The sequence below is a fragment of the Cetorhinus maximus genome, chromosome 15, assembly GCF_964194155.1.
Source record: "Cetorhinus maximus chromosome 15, sCetMax3.hap1.1, whole genome shotgun sequence".
Taxonomy (NCBI): domain Eukaryota; kingdom Metazoa; phylum Chordata; class Chondrichthyes; order Lamniformes; family Cetorhinidae; genus Cetorhinus; species Cetorhinus maximus.
In genome coordinates this window covers 99700285-99716690 of record NC_135893.1, presented here as the reverse complement: position 1 = coordinate 99716690, position 16406 = coordinate 99700285, and positions in this window count along the sequence as shown.

Genomic DNA, 16406 nt, shown 5'->3' with positions numbered 1-16406 from the left:
CCTACTGGGACAATAGGGCTTGGAGCATTTAGTGCTTGACAAGTCAAGTCCCATGCCATGGATAGGATTGCTCTTCATTTACCACATGTACCCTTGAAACCCTCCCACTCATTTATGGATGCTTTCTGCTGTCTGCCATTTTCCCCTTTTGTTCATCTTCATCAGTCAGCTTTCTTTTTATCTGTCAGTCCCCTCGCTCTCACCCTCGGTTCCTGGCACTCCTTCCTGCCCACTGCATTCCATTCTGCTATCACTTTACCCGAGTTCCCTGATGCAAACAATATGAGCCATTGTCCCAGACTGAGCCCCTAACAGCACAAATCAGACAAACTGTTCCACAGGCACTGTCAAATCACTCATCAATCCACTTGCTCACATTACAGGGCACTATTGTAATGATTTCCCTGGGGGGAACTGTAAACCAGAATTACAAAATTTACCAAACGACCCCCAAATGAAGAAATTACCAACAAGATTTCATTTTTTGTAACTTTTACTTCAACACAAATCAGAATCAATGCAGCTTAAACATGAATTAGCAGGCAAATTATACTTCAAATAAAAAGGTAAATTTCATTTTAAATGCTCTCTACAATAAGGTGACATCTTACACAATCACAAGCACCTGCACCGCTCCCCGTAGACATGTGATTTGGCCCTCAAGTCCCATTCTAGCTAGGGTCCCCAGAGACAGTCATTACCTGAACAGTATACTCCTGCAGAACCTCTAGGTTCACCACAGTCTTGATACACAAATTCCCCAGAGACTCCTTTATCGATTCCTGTAATAAATTCCACTAAACAGTCTGGTCAGGTCTGGCAAAATTTATGCAGCAGCAGTAAGATTGGCCAATTCACAACCCCTGCCCTAATTCTATCTTCAGCTTCCTGTCCTGTTTAACTATATTACACACACACAGCTGTTTGTAAATGTGCTTCCTCCGTTCCTCTCTCTGCTGCAGCTCTCTTTCGTCTGCCGCTCTCCTTTGCGTCTGGCCACATGGCTTTCGAATGTTAACTTTCTTCCTGTTGGTACTGCTTCCATGTCAAGTGTTGCCAGGTCACATGGACCAGTATTTCTTATTATTCAAGAAAATTACAATTGATTTCTTTACAACTGATGCAAACTCTTAACAGTCCTTTTCAAACATTCTTATAACCAACTACAGATTCCACAGACATTTTAAAGAAATTACAAATTTTCCTTGGTAGCTTTTGGGTCAAAGATTCTCACACTATATATATAAAAAAGCAGCAAAAATGTTATTTTAAAAAATCAGGACACATGGAATAAAGAATAACAACAGTGAATATTAATCCAGTGATGAATTACAGAAAGCAAACGAATGAGTGATGTGACTCACATAACTCAGCTGTGACTGTCACCACCACCTACTCAAAGGTTTACAATCCAGTGTTGTCTGATGTGCATCCTCTGTGACATTGTTCATATTTGTTACAAATACTCTTTTGTATTATCGTTTTCAAAATAGTTTAAAATCTTACCAAAATACAAAAGGACTACTTTCCTATCATGCAGCCATTGGCGAATCAAAAACATTTCTTTAAAAGTGAGTCCTTGGCTCCGATTCTTGACTCTGTAACATTCTATAAGTTTGCACAACTGATGTGTTTGGGAGCAGAAACGTGGGCCAAGATTACCATGGCTGAATTTCCACCATGATGCTGCATGATGTGAATTTCCAGCCAGAGAAATGAAGGGTGGAGAGAATTCATGCGAGCAGTAGGCTGGAGGCTCAACGCTGTGTCTCCTGCCAACACAAAATGGCCATCAGCATGTGCGCACTGCTTCGTGTAGATTTCGCTCTGCTGCGTCCAGCCAAGCCCAAAGTGAAAGCAGCCGAAGAAAGGAAAAAAGTGAAACCGCGCGAGCAAATTGCAAACATCAGAACCCAAAGGCTCTTCTCACAGCCACCCACGTCTCTTAGGAAAGAGCTGATCCCTGACCCGTCGCTTGGAACAGATCTCACGTTGAGTATCTTTGAGATTCACGATGAACAAGATACTGCTTGGTTTCCTTACTCAAACCACATAGCGTACAGACTGGATGTGAGTTAGATCAGGATTTGAACATAGATGAAATTGATAGCAGAAGTAGGAATCCCATTCATTTCGTTGGAGGCCACGATCATGATAAATCATAAATATTCTACCTCAGCTATCAGAGAGTGATGGCTGTAAATCTACGGAGAGCTTGACACATTAGAACTGCACATGTGCAGCGTTGGCAGCAAATGCAGCCTGATAATAAGTAGAGTCACTGGTGCCATTTTGCAGCACTTATGCCAGTGGCACGCCACACCTTAAAATTTCCCATATAAATTGGACATCCAATTTCAACCTGCTGTGTCTTTTAAAGTCATTTGAAGGAATGGCCTGTAGATTAAAGTGAAGCCTTCCAAATCACTTTTTCACACTTTGGGCGGAATTGTCCCAGATTTGCACCAAATGCGGTAATGGGTGGGAAAAAGGACATTTAACCCGCCGACCGTAACAGCAGCCTTATAATCCCTTTCCCGGTGCATTCCATTTAATTAATAATACATTCCCGGAAAACATGCCGGGTCGCTGGTGGGACAGCCTCCGATTCGCCTACCCTGCTGTCATCTCAGGCTTTCAGTAATCTGGGCACCATATTTAAAGGGCGCCCCTGCACAGATCTGGCTCTCTCCAAGGCATCGGAAGCTGCCGCAAAGTCATGGCTGCCAAAGGGAGGAAACATGCTGCCCCCAAATTTAGTGACGCCTCCCCCGGGCGCCCACTGGACACTCTGGAGGCCCACTGTGAATTCCTCTACCAACGGTGTGGGTGAAGACCAGCAAGCAAGGTCACCAATTCAGCCTAGGAGGTGGTGGTAGTGGTGGTCAGCGCCAACGCCCTGCAAAAGAGGACAGCCACTCAGTGCCGAAAGAGGATGAATGATCTCTGTTCTGCCCGGGTAAGTCACTCTTTTCATCACTCTCAACTCACACACTCACAAACTCATCACACGTCCACAGGGATCTCATTCACTGCCAGTTCAAGGGACATCACTTTTCCCTCTCTCATACACATCTTCATCTGCTCTGCCAATCGTGTTCTCATTCTGTCCATGGCACTACTCAGCACCCTCGTAAGACAGGCATCCTTCTCATTTGCCCTGGCCGGTGTCCTGCTCACACTCTCTCCATCTGTCTTCATGCAAGACAAGCTGGCACACACAAGAGGGAGAGGTGGCAGACTGGTGGCTGAATGCCTGACCTCAAGGTCCTCATAGACTTTGAAAATAGAGTCATCCAGCTGGCCGCTGACGATCTGGACCATTCCTGTGCTGACGGTGAAGACGGCGGTGCTCAACCGAGTGAGGGATCCAGCATTGCAACATCCATCAGGTAACCATGCTGTGAGTCAGACCCCTGTTCCACAGTCCTCCGCTATGCACTAATTATCTCTCCTTGCTTTCACAGGTACATCTGGGAAGCAGCTGAGGGGTCCACGAGCCTCGGAAGATGAATCTGATGACACCCTAATTGAAGATCCGTCATTGCGATCACCCGCACACTCCACCATCACAGAGAAACACAGCTCAGTGGGACCTCGTTCTAGAGTAGCCTCAGGGTCACAATCTGGTGAGGAGATTGCACTATCTGATCTGCAGCAGGCGGTGGCAGGGACTTCCCAGATTTCCAGCATTCAGAGGACTGCTGGAGACTAGAAATCTGCTGAGTCTGAGTCAGATGAGGAGCCTCGGCTCGGTCATGTCACAGTTGCTGGAGCTGCAAAGGCAAGCTCGGGAACATCAGGAAGGGATGTCCACTGCACTCCTCAGATTGCAAGGCAAAATGGAGGAGTCCGTCCACCTTCAGGCTGAGGTGTTAGTGTCAGCATGCCAATGCACTGAGGTTAACACTGGTAGGATGGCAACCACTCACCATCCTGACTTGGAAATACATCGCCGTTCCTTCACTGTCGCTGGGTCAAAATCCAGGAACTCCCTCCCTAACAGCACTGTGGGTGTACCCACCCCACATGGACTACAGCAGTTCAAGAAGGCAGCTCACCATCACCTTCTCAAAGGAAACGAGGGATGGGCAATAAATGCTGGCGCAGCCAGCAAAGTCCACATCCCATGAATGAATTTAAAAAAATACCATGGAGACCTTGGTCCAGGACATCGGTCCTATGCTGTTGCATGGGCTGAACTCCATTGCTGACACCATAGTTAGCCTCCAACAGTGTCAATGCGAGAGGGGTGCAGGTCCAGCTACCCCTTCTCTTCAAGGGGTCAGTCTGGGGCCCTCAGGCACCAATAGGGAGGAGGATCAGCAGGTGCACACTCCGGGGCCATCCACCCTGGTGACTCCGGGAGTGTCCGACCCATCTGAATCCCCTCTTCCTGTGACCCCAGCAGCTCCAGCTTCACTGGCTGAGGAGGTGACACTGCCACACAGCAGGACCCTGAAAGCAGGTCGTGGCCCTTAGGAGGACGCCCATCAAGGTAATCACAGACAGAGGGTCGCAGTCAGCAGGCTGCCTCCACCTCCACTGTGAATGTCGGGGGAGCACCAAGACATAGCATCAGGGTTAGGAAGGTTAAGAAGATGTAATTGCACAGCATTGGCATGGATATTAGTCACTTGAATATAATGTTCACTATTGTAAATAAACTCCAAGAATGTCTCCCTGCCTATGGCTCCTTGTTATAATGAACAATGTTCGTGTCCCTCAGATTTGAAACCTTGGTCCCTGTAGAGGATAAAGGCAGGTGTCTCAGTCCAGAGCCTCTTCCATGTGCTATCTGCAGCCTTCAGACCAAAATGATGGCCCGGCCTCACATTCCCTGGACACACTAGTGATGCCTACACCTCGATAGTGCTTTTCAATGCTGCCAGAATGTTGTGTGCAGGTGTCACCAAGTTCCGTCATTCTCTCTGTGTGCTCTCAGTACCTTTGTGGTGGGGCTGGCCCCTCATCTCTTCAGCATCTGTGACCGATAATGCTGTGCTCCTGAAGGGGTCAAGTGCTGAAGGCTGACAAAGGATCAGGTGGATTTAAAGTTTCACGGCTGCATCCTCATGATATGACCCTGAACACAGAGCGCAAGTGAGCTGCCCTCAGCAAGAAGGGGTCTGATATTCTCAGAGGCTACGTGAAGATCTATGGAGTGACCTCACTGCATGTCGTCATCATCCTCCTGGAATCGAGTGACTATTAGGGCCTTTGCTGTGTCTCCATGACATGCGCCTGAGCACTGAGGGTATGTGCGCTGCCATCAGCCACACAGGAGTCAAATGTTCACAGGCGCAAGGTGATGATGTCAGGACTGTCCTCACTGCACCCTGTCATCACTCTCCATGAAGTTTGCAGATATGGAGGTCTCCCAAGCACACCCGTCTCATCTAGCCAGTGCAATACCCTCATTGATGGCATTGTCACCATTGAGAACCTCATCAACATCATCCCTTTCGATGTCCTCCTCATAGGAGGAGACATGCAGCTCCTCCAACTCCTCTACATCCAGGTCCTCCCCTCTTTGCAAGCAAACAGGTTGTGGAGCATGCAGCCATCAACGATGATGCGCGACACCCTCTGGGGACTGTACTGCAGTGCTCCACCAGACATGTTGAGGCACTGGAACCTCATTTTCAAAATGCCTATAGTTTGCTCCACCAAAGTCCAGGTCACGGCATGAGCCTCGTTGTACCATCGCTCTGCTGCAGTCTAAGGCTGACACACAGATGTCATCAACCAAGTCCTCTTTGGGTAGCCCTTGTACCTGAGGAGCCAACCCTGCAGTCTCTTTGGACCCTGAAAGATGTCAGGGATCTGAGACCTGCTAAGGATGTAGGGGTCATGGATGCTCTGTGGGAATCGTGCGCAGACCTGCAGGATGTGGTTGTGGTGGTCGCACACCAGCTGAATGTTCAGCGAGTGGAAGCCTTTGTGGTTGACATAGTTGACTGCTTGTTGCCACGGTGATCTAAGCACCACATGAGTGCAGTTGATGACACCCTGCATCGGTGGAAAACCTGAGATCTGCGCAAATCCCAGAGATCTTGCTTCCTAGCTTTCCTGATCCCGGGCCGAATGCACAAAGTTCTGTGCCTTCACGAAGGTGGCGTCCATGACCATGATCTCCTGGATACACTTGTGTGTGGAGGCATGCAAGATCCCACACAGGTCACCTGTGGAGCCCTGGAAAGAGCCACTGGTGTAAAAATTGAGCGCCGTGGTCACTTTCACCGCCACTGGCAGTGGATGCTCTCCATGTCCCCGTGGCACCAAATCCTGCAGCTGGTGGCATATGTGACTGACCAGTTCCCTAGACATGCTCTATTTTCAGTGCCACTCGTTCTCAGTCATCTGCAGGAATAACAGACCCTGGTTCTAGCGAGATGCCTACAAGCTACACCTCACTGTGGATCTTCAGCTGTGTGCGCAGTTGGCCCTGCCGCCCCTTCATCTTGAGGAAGGTGCTCCTCCCTTTGCTGAGCCAAGCACCTCCACCACCCTCTTCTTCTCTGGTCTCTGTAAGCCATGAGGCACACCACTAAATCACCAGTCTCCATGATCCTGATGTTTTCCTCCTGTAAGATCATAGAGAGAGACACATGGGTTAGCATATGTGTCCTAGGAACCTCTCTTGGTTAAGTCTGAAGGCCCCTTCATGCATGCCGGACAGTGCTGGCCACCACTTGGATGGCCAGTGTGTAGTGAGCTCATTGGCCCCAGCCACCTCCGCCCCACTCCACCTGACCGACTGGCAGCAGCTTTGCCCATTGGACCGCATGCTGTGCTCTCAGCTCAGGCGCAGGCATTCTCCTAACCCGCACTGCAAGGCTGCACTGTTAACTTGAACCATAGTAGATACTGGTCCACACCTTAATAAAGACATTACAAGGAGCTGTGAGCGCCTCCACCAGTGACTGCGCCATGGCCACCTTTTGCGAAGGCACAGCCCCTTATCCTTGATGTCCTACGGGCGATGCTCGCGAGCGCTGCGCAAGGTTGTGTGCGCTCACCTCCACGTTCACCTCAAAGCTCGGGTTGCCAGGTGCACACCTTTTAAAGGCAGTTGTGAAGCACGCTGTTCTGAAGTCACGCCGACATGGGCAGTAAATTTGATGTGGAGGGATGATTCCGGTGAATAGAGCTTATAATTAGATGCAAATGTATTAAAATAACCTTCCCGACCTGCGTCAGCAGGAAACGCGGCCCTCCACTGACGGGCGGAGCGGACAATCGCAAGCTGGTTTCATGACAGCATAAAACCGATTTTTTGGCCTTCTCGCCATATTGTCCCCCACCTGCCACGAATCCCGAGGCCAATGGGGCCAGAAAATTCTGGTCTTTGTGTTTATTTTTGGCCAATTTTGTGGCTGAAAAATGCATGGTTGGCTCCTGGGAGACCAAGATCACTCTTTGCAGCCTTGGCTGATAATGCTTCTATCACCGAATTTTATTGTAGGAGCCCTTCATTTGTCTTCACCGTGCCTATGGAATATTCCATTGTGGCTGCCATAGATACATGCACCTCACTGGGCCTTTGCTCAGCTGGTGTGTGCAGCTGCTATAGAGGTGGCATGAGCCAGGACTGAAAAGTCCTGGGTGTGGACCAGTATCTTGGTCTCCAAGGAGACAACATTGCATTCTTCAGACACAGAACTGGCTAAAAATAAACCCAATAAAAATATCAAAAATGATTTAAAAACACAGCTTAAATTGACAAGCTATTCCTTTAAATAAGGTTGTATTCAAAGACACAATTGACCAACAAGGATGCCCAATTCATACGGACAAAATTAAAATGGAGTGTAGGCCTTGAAGGCGTGCAGATCCTACCCATGAGTATACAAGCTTCTAATGAAAGATATTATTCCTGCCAAGAGTTCAGATACAAAGTACAAATTAGGCTGATCACAGAAATGTATTCAGGCCCAGAACACTAATGGGGAGGTATGGGCTAACAACATGCCTCATTGGAGACCATGCATGAAAATTTGGAACTGGATTTCCGATACCTGCTACTTCTGATATGGATGTCAGGTTGGTGAATGTTGCACACAGAAGCTGAGTTGGTTATCATACTATCTGCAAAACATTATCATCCTTTTTAATAAGCACTAACATTCCCACACATTGTCCTTGCGCAGACAGACAAAACTGGCCCCCACCCACACAATCATTAGCAAGGCAGAAACCTCTCAGAACTCTGCAAACTCCTACAGAAGTTGTTTAGGTGATGTTAGTAATAACTAAATTACCGGTATCGTTGTATCACTGTGAGTTGGATCCTATGAAGCAAGTGCAGGAAAGCTATTGAAAGATTGGAGGCACAATGTTGAGGAGCTTCTAATTCTCCTCAAAATGCCTTGTTGGGTGATCTGGTAGTGAATTATGACGCGGTGGAACACTGATTCGGGTACTTGTTTCATCATATGCCCAACTGCCAAAATTATATTTCAAAAGTATGCTGCCAGATTCATTGCTCGGGATGCTTTAAGTGCTCCAGTAAGGTTAATGGAACATTTTCCAACCAAGTCAACTTGAGTCAGGAACAGAGCTTGAACTCCATGGCAGAAAGGTGAGTTTTGTATCGTGTACTATCTTGGATAAAGACTAGGCAGGGTGAATTCAGAGAGCAAAAGCGATTTCAGAAATTCATGGTGGGGGTTTTGTCATATTTCTGTCCTATTCCAATTTCTGTGTCTTAATTAGCCAGTCACTGTAGCAAGGAATGACAGTTCCAAAGTAGCAACGTTAAAAGTCTGAAAAACAGGTGACCAGGTCATATTTGCTCCCATGGCATGGCACATGGCATTGAGAAACCAAGAGAGAGCAGGCCTAGTAGGTTAGCCACCACTGGACTTCCAACTCAATAAGATGGATATAAATCCAGCCCAGACGTATTGCTTGAGATGCTCTCTGTATGTTAATTTCAAGGGCATTTGAATGATTGTTGACAATCTCAAGCCATTTCTTACAGCCCAAGTGCAAGACTGGCAGTAAATCTTACACTAATGGCTATATTTTCATCCATCTGATGACTTTAGAGGAAGTGTAGATATGTGTAAACTAATGATAAGAAAGGTCAATGAACTCCTTATCCATGCTTAGCACTTCTCTGAGGATTGCTCCTGTCCATGAACAAGTTTAGAAAAGTTGTTAATAAATGACGAAAACAGAGTTAAAGACTTAAGAATGGCAAGTCTTGAAACTTGATGAAGAATTATGAAGTATGGCAGTTAATTGAAAAGGGTAAATAGTTTCTAGTATTTAAGTTGGCTAACCCCAATCTAAACCTTAATGATGGCGGGGGCGGGGGGGAATTTATTCACATAGCATCATTATGGGGTCAAATACGGGGTCACTCACCATCTCTTCACTGACGCTGGGTCAAAAACCTGGAAATTCCTAACAGCACTGTAAATGTACCTATACCACATGAACTACAGCAGGTCAAGAGATGGCTCATCACCACCTTCTCAAGAGAAATTAGGGATGGGCAATAAATGCTGGTCTTGCCAGGTGATGCCCACATCCAAAGAATGAATGAAAAAGTAAATACCAAGGTGGCAAACAGATAAAAACAAAGTACTGCGGATGCTGGAAACCTGAAACAAAAACAAAAATTGCTGGAAAAACTCAGCAGGTCTGACAGCATCTGTGGAGAGAAAGACAGAGTTAACGTTTTGAGTCCGTATGACTCTTCTTCAGAACTAAAGAGAAGTAGAAATGTGGTGAAATATATACTGTTTAAGGGGGGTGGGACAGGTGAAGCTGGATAGAAGGCCAGTGATAGGTGGAGGCAAAGGAGAGATTGCAGAAGATGTCATAAACAAATGTCGAAGAGGTGTTGATGGTGGTGATATTGGCTAAAGGAGGTGCTAATGGTAACATTAAGAGTAGAAAGCAGGATGAGCAAGTGACAGATGGCTCTAGTGGGGGTGGGGGGAAGGGACGGTGTGGGAGAAAAGATCGAAATAAGCTAAAAGGTAGGGATTAAACAATGAATGGAAATAAATTTTTATAAATAATAATAATAGAAGTAGGTGGGAAAAAATAGATATATAAAAATTAAAATATAAATATTTGAAAAAAGGGGATCAAAAAGGGGTGAGGATGGAGGAGAGAGTTCATGATCTGAAGTTGTTGAACTCAATATTCAACCTGGAAGGCTGTAAAGTGCCTAGTCGGAAGATAAGGTGCTGTTCCTCCAGTTTGCGTTGAGCTTCACTGGAATATTGCAGCAGGCCAAGGATGGACATGTGGGCATGAGAGCAGGGTGGTGTGTTGAAATGGCAAACAACAGGAAGGTCTGGGTTATGCTTGCGGACAGACCGAAGATGTTCCACAAAGCAGTCACCCAGTCTGTGTTTTGTCTCTCCAATGTAGAGCATACTGCATTGGGAGCAGCGAATGCAGTAGACCAAATTGAGGAAAGTGCAAGTGAAATGCTGCTTCACTTGAAAGGAGTGTTTGATCCCTTGGATGGTGAGGAGGGGGTACGTAAAGGGTCAGGTGTTGCACCTTCTGCGATGGCATGGGAGGGGGTTGAAATGTAGGAGGTGATGGAGGAGTGGACCAGGGTGTCCTAGAGGGAACAGTCCCTACGGAATGCTGACAGCGGAAGTGAATGGAAGATATGTTTGGTGGTGGCATCATGCTGGAGTTGGCAGAAATGGCAGAGGATGATCCTTTGAACGCGGAGGCTGGTGGGGTGAAAAGTGAGGACAAGGTGGATCCTATCATGGTTCTGGGAGGGAGAGGAAGGGGTGATGACAGAGGCACGAGAAATGGGTCGGACACGGTTGAGGGCCCTGTCAACCACTGTGGGTGGGAAACCTCAGTTAAGGAAGAAGGAAGACATGTCAAAAGCGCTGTTTTGGAAAGTAGCATCATTGGAACAGATGCGATGGAGGCAAAGGAACTGAGAGAATGGGATGGAGTCCTTACAGGAAGCGGGGTGTGAGGAGCTGTAGTTGAGGTAGCTGTGGGAGTCGGTAGGCTTGCAATGATAATTGGTGGACAGTCTATCACCAGAAATGGAGACAGAGAGGTCAAGGAAGGGAGGGGAAGTGTCAGAGATGGACCATGTGAAAGTGATGGAGGGGTGGAATTCAGAAGCAAAATTAATAAATTTTTCCAGGTCCAGACGGGAGCATGAAGCGGCACTGAAACAGTCATCGATGTACCGGAGAAAGAGTTGTGGGAGGAGGCCGGAGTAGGACTGGAACAAGGGATGTTCCACATACCCCATAAAGAGACAGGCATAACTGGGGCTCATGCGGGTACCCATAGCCACACCTCTTACTTGGAGGAAGTGGTGAATAGTCTGGTTCATCCTAAGACAACTGCCAGGATAAATGACCATGAACTCTGTCCTCCATTTTGATTTTTTCCAACTCCCTCCCCTCGTGTCCCCAAGTGCCAGTCTGTATCTTGTTCTCATGGTGTGCTTTCAGAAAGCACTGATCCACATTCTGCTATCTGACCTTTATGCCACTATTAACACCTGCGTTAGTCTTTAACTCTATCATTACTATTCCCTTTGTCTTGTGTAAATTTCATCTTTGCCATTTTTATCCCTCCTGACCTCCAACCTATCCCAGACCTTCTATTTTGCTCCGCCTGCTGTACCCACCTTGTCAACAGCATGAAACCCATCACATTTCCACTTCTCTTCAGCTCTGAGTTATACGGACTCAAAGTGTTAACTCTGCTTCTCTCTCCAGATGCTGAGAGACCTGCTGAGCTTTTCCAGCATTTTCTGTTTTTATTCCTTGGGAGACAAATTTGTTTTTCTCCGATCTCTTTGCAAGTCTCTCCTCATAACTATAGTTTCCAATCCTGTCATCATCTTAGAGAACCTGGATCTCCCACGCAAAATAATTCACAATTTAACCATAAATCGACTCTCATCTGGGGGTTTAGTTTTCTCTCCATGCAGTTTTCTTTTAAATACACTTGCTGATACATTCACATTAAATTCATGTTTGTATTGTCTTAACATTAGCAGCGAACTCACTTATTTCAAAAAGGTTGCACAATATAGATGTGTAATGAACATGAAGTAATCAACCAAGGTGCCAGAATTGTGCCTGGAGGAAATGAAACCCTAAGATATAGGATTGCCTGTGTGAGAAATGGAAGTATTTGCAATAGTCCAGTGTTTTTCTGAGATTAAGGTTGAGAAATATTTTTCAAAATGCTTGATGCTGACTGGATGCAGAAATGAAAAATGTCCTGCGTTACCACACTTGCATTTCTTGCCTTCACTGCGTTATTCCCCAGCTAGTAGAGTGACCACAAACTGTTCATGGACGCCTGCCAAAGTTGCTTTGTTACTGGCCATTGAGAGAGAGATCCCAGAGCATCTCAGTTACTGTTGAATGCCACAACAGGTATCGAAAACTTCAGCCAGTGATCTTAATGCATGGGAACAAAACCAAAATGTTGCAGATGCTGGAAATCAGAAATAAAATCAGAAAATGCCGGAAACAGTCAGCAGTCAAGACAGCATCTGTGGAGAGAGGAAAATAGTTAACGCTTCAGGTTGATGACCATTCCTTAGAACTGGAAGGAGTTAGAGATTTAACAGTGCCTGTGCAAATTCACATTGGCATCTACAAGGCAATGTGGAAAATTGCCCAGGTAAGTCCTGTACACAAAAAACAGGACAAATCCAACCCAGCCAAATACCGCCCTCGCTAGTCCACTATTGATCATCAGCAAAGTGATGGAAGGTGGTGTTGACAGTGCTATCAAGTGGCGCTTACTCAGCAATAACTTGCTCACTGATGCTCAGTTTGGGTTCTGCCAGGGCCACTCAGCTCCTGACCTCATTGCAGCCTTGGTCCAAGCATGGAAAAAACAGAGCTAAACCCAAGAGATGAGTTGAGAGTGACTGCCCTTGTCATCAAAGCAGCATTTGATGGAGTGTAGCATCAAGGAGCCCCAGCAAAACTGCAGTCAATGGGAATTGGGGGGAAACCCTCCAATGGTTGGAGTCATGCCTAGCACAAAGGAAGATGCTTGTGGTAGTTGGAGGTCAATCATCTCAGTCCTGGGAAAAAGGGTGAGGCAAGGGGGATGGGAGGAAAGAACAAAAGCGGAGGTCTTTATTATTGGTGGTACAAGGAGAGGTAAATGGTTGGTTCAGAAGCACAAGAGGCAATGTTATTGAAAGAGATGTGGAAGGATCATTGTCTTGCAGCTGACATATAAAATGTACAATTTCCACATTCTTGGGGAGTGCTTATCCTTGAAACACTCAACCTGCAGTCTTACAGTCCTGTTATGCCATTCCATTCCTGCTGAACATCTGAATTATATAATGTGGATCACAATAAACACACTGAAGAGTACATCAATTCAAAAAAGAGCAGTGTCCCTCACCTTATAACTGTAGAGAGATGCTCTTCTAACTGGTGGGACTTCAATCTGTTCCAATCCATAATTAAAATAACGAGACAGGCAAGGTAGCTGGAGTGACTGATTTAAAATCTATTTTAATTATGTATTTTATAGTTGGCACATTGATAGAGTCACCAGCTGTAGTAATTGTCAGAGTGCTCTCCTTAAAATCATTCAAAACAGCAGCTTTTCTCCCTCCCCCATCTTCCCCATTTCCAGCCCTCTGCCTGGGTCTCCTGCACTGTTCTTGGTGTTAGAGGGCAGATGGGCAAGATGTTCACAGGACTACTTGGGTTGGCTCTTTGGGTCTGTTTCTGTGGGGAACAAACTGACCTACAGTTGGTGCTCATTGCTGATGCCATGATGGAGATCAGAAACTCAGCAATGGGAAATCATCACAGGGTCTCAGGAGTTCTTCTTGTCAGAGGCCAAAAAGATTCCTGTGCTGCTATAGTGCTATTGGCTTTATCAATAGGAACATAGAGTATGAAAACAGAAAAGTTATGATAAACATGTGTAAAATGCTGATTCGGCCTTAACTTCTTTCTTTATTCTTTCATGGGATGTGGGCATCGCTGGCAAGGCTGACATTTGTATGTGAGGTTATCCACTTTGGTAGCAAAAACAGGAAGGCAGATTATTATCTGAATGGCTATAAATTGAGAGAGGGGAATGTGCAACGAGACCTGGGTGTCCTCGTACACCAGTCACTGAAGGTAAGCATGCAGATGCAGAAGGTGGTAAAGAAGGCAAATGGTATGTTGGCCTTCATAGCGAGAGGATTCGAGTACAGGAGCAGGGATGTCTTGCTGCAATTGTACAGGGCCTTGGTGAGACCACGCCTGGAATATTGTGTGCAGTTTTGGTCTCCTTATCTGAGGAAGGATGTTCTTGCTATAGAGGGAGTGCAGCAAAGGTTTACCAGATTGATTCCTGGGATATCAGGACTGACATGAGGAGAGATTGAGTTGGTTAGGATTATATTCGCTGGAGTTCAGAAGAATGAGGGCGGATCTCATAGAAACCTATAAAATTCTAACAGGACTGGACAGGGTAGATGCAGGAAGGATGTTCCCGATGGTGGGGGTGTCCAGAATCAGGGGTCACAGTCTGAGGATACGGGGTAGACCATTTAGGACTGAGAGGAGGAGAAATTTCTTCACCCAGAGAGTGGTGAGCCTGTGGAATTTGCTACCACAGAAAGTAGAAGAGGCCAAAACAATGTATGTTTTCAAGAAGGAGTTAGATATAGCTCTTGGGGCGAAAGGGATCAAAGGATATGGGAGGAAAGTGGGAGCAGGCTATTGAGGTGGATGATCAGCCATGATCATAATGAATGGCGGAGGAGGCTCAAAGGGTCAAATGGCCTACTCCTGCTCCTATTTTCTATGTTTCTATCCCTAATTGCCTTTGAACTGAGTGGTTTGAAAGGCCATTTCAAAGGGCTGTTAAGAGACAGCCACATTGCTGTGGGTCTGGAGTCACATTTAGGCCATGTGAACCATGTGTCCATCTGGACCCACTCCTATCTGAATGCACATAGCATTCATAACAAAGTAAATGAATTGACAGCCCACATTGAAGTAAATAAATATGATCTGATAGCAATTACAGAAATGTGGCTGCAGGACAACAAAGATTGGGTCCTTAATATTGAGGCGTACGTGACATTCAAGAAGAATTGGAAGCTAGGTAAAGGTGGAGGGATGGCACTGTTAATCAAAGATGGCATTGGTGCAATAGTTAGAGATGACCTTGGTTCAGGAGATGAGGATTAGTAGGGGGAAAAAAGTCATTAGTGGGAGTAGTCTACAGGCCCCCTAACAGTAGCCATAGTGTACAACAAAGTATTCAAGAGAAAATATTGTGTGCTTGTGATAAAGGGATGGCAATAATCATGGGTGATTTTAAACTACACATAAACTGGAAAAATCAGATTGGCAGTAATAGCCTGGATGAGGAGTTCTTGGAATGCTTTCAAGATAGTTTCTTAGAAAAGCATGTTCTGGAACCAACCAGAGAGCAGGTTATATTAGACTTGGTATTGTGTAATGTGACAGGATTAATTAATGACCTCAGAGTAAAGGCACTCCTAGGTAGCAGTGACCACAATATGATTGAATTTTACATCCAGCTTGAAAGGGAGAAGAGTAGGTCTAAGATTAATATCTTAAACTTAAATAAGGGCAACTATGTGGGGATGAAAGCTGAGCTAGTGGCGGTGGGGAGTTAATAGTAGATAATAAGGAAATGGTAGAAGAAATGAACAAATACTTTGCTTCTGTGTTCACTATAGAGGATACAAAAATACATTCCAGTAATAGCTGCAAATCAGGAGGTGAACAGGAGAAAGGAACTTGGTGAAATTGAAATCACAGGGGAAAAGGTACTGAGCAAACTGATGGAGCTGCAGGCTGGCAAGTCTCCGGTCCCGATGGACTACATCCTAGGGTCTTAAAAGAGGTGGCTAATGAGATAGTTGATGCTCTGGCGTTAATTTTCCAAAATTCGCTAGATTCTGGAAAGGTTCCATCCGATTGGAAAATAGCAAATATAACCCCTCTTTTCAAGAAGGGAGGGAGGCAGAAAACAAGAAACTATAGGCCAGTTAGCTTGACGTCCGTTGTGGGGAAGTTATTAGAATCGATCATTAAGGAGGTTATAGCTGGGCACTTAAAAGAACTCAAGGCAATAGGGAAGAGTCAACATGGTTTTGTGAAAGGAAAATCATGTTTAACCAATTTATTGGAGTTTTTTGAAGGAGTAACATGCGCAGTGCATAAAGGGGAGCCTGTAGACATACTGTTCTTGGATTTCCAGAAGGCATTTGATAAGGTGCCACATCAAAGATTATTACGGAAAATAAAACGTATGGTGTAGGGGGTAACATGGATAGAGATTGGCTGGCTGGCAGAAAGCAGAGAGTATGCATAAATGCATCTTTTTCTGATTGGCAGAATGTGATGAGTGGAGTCCCACAGGGGTCTGTA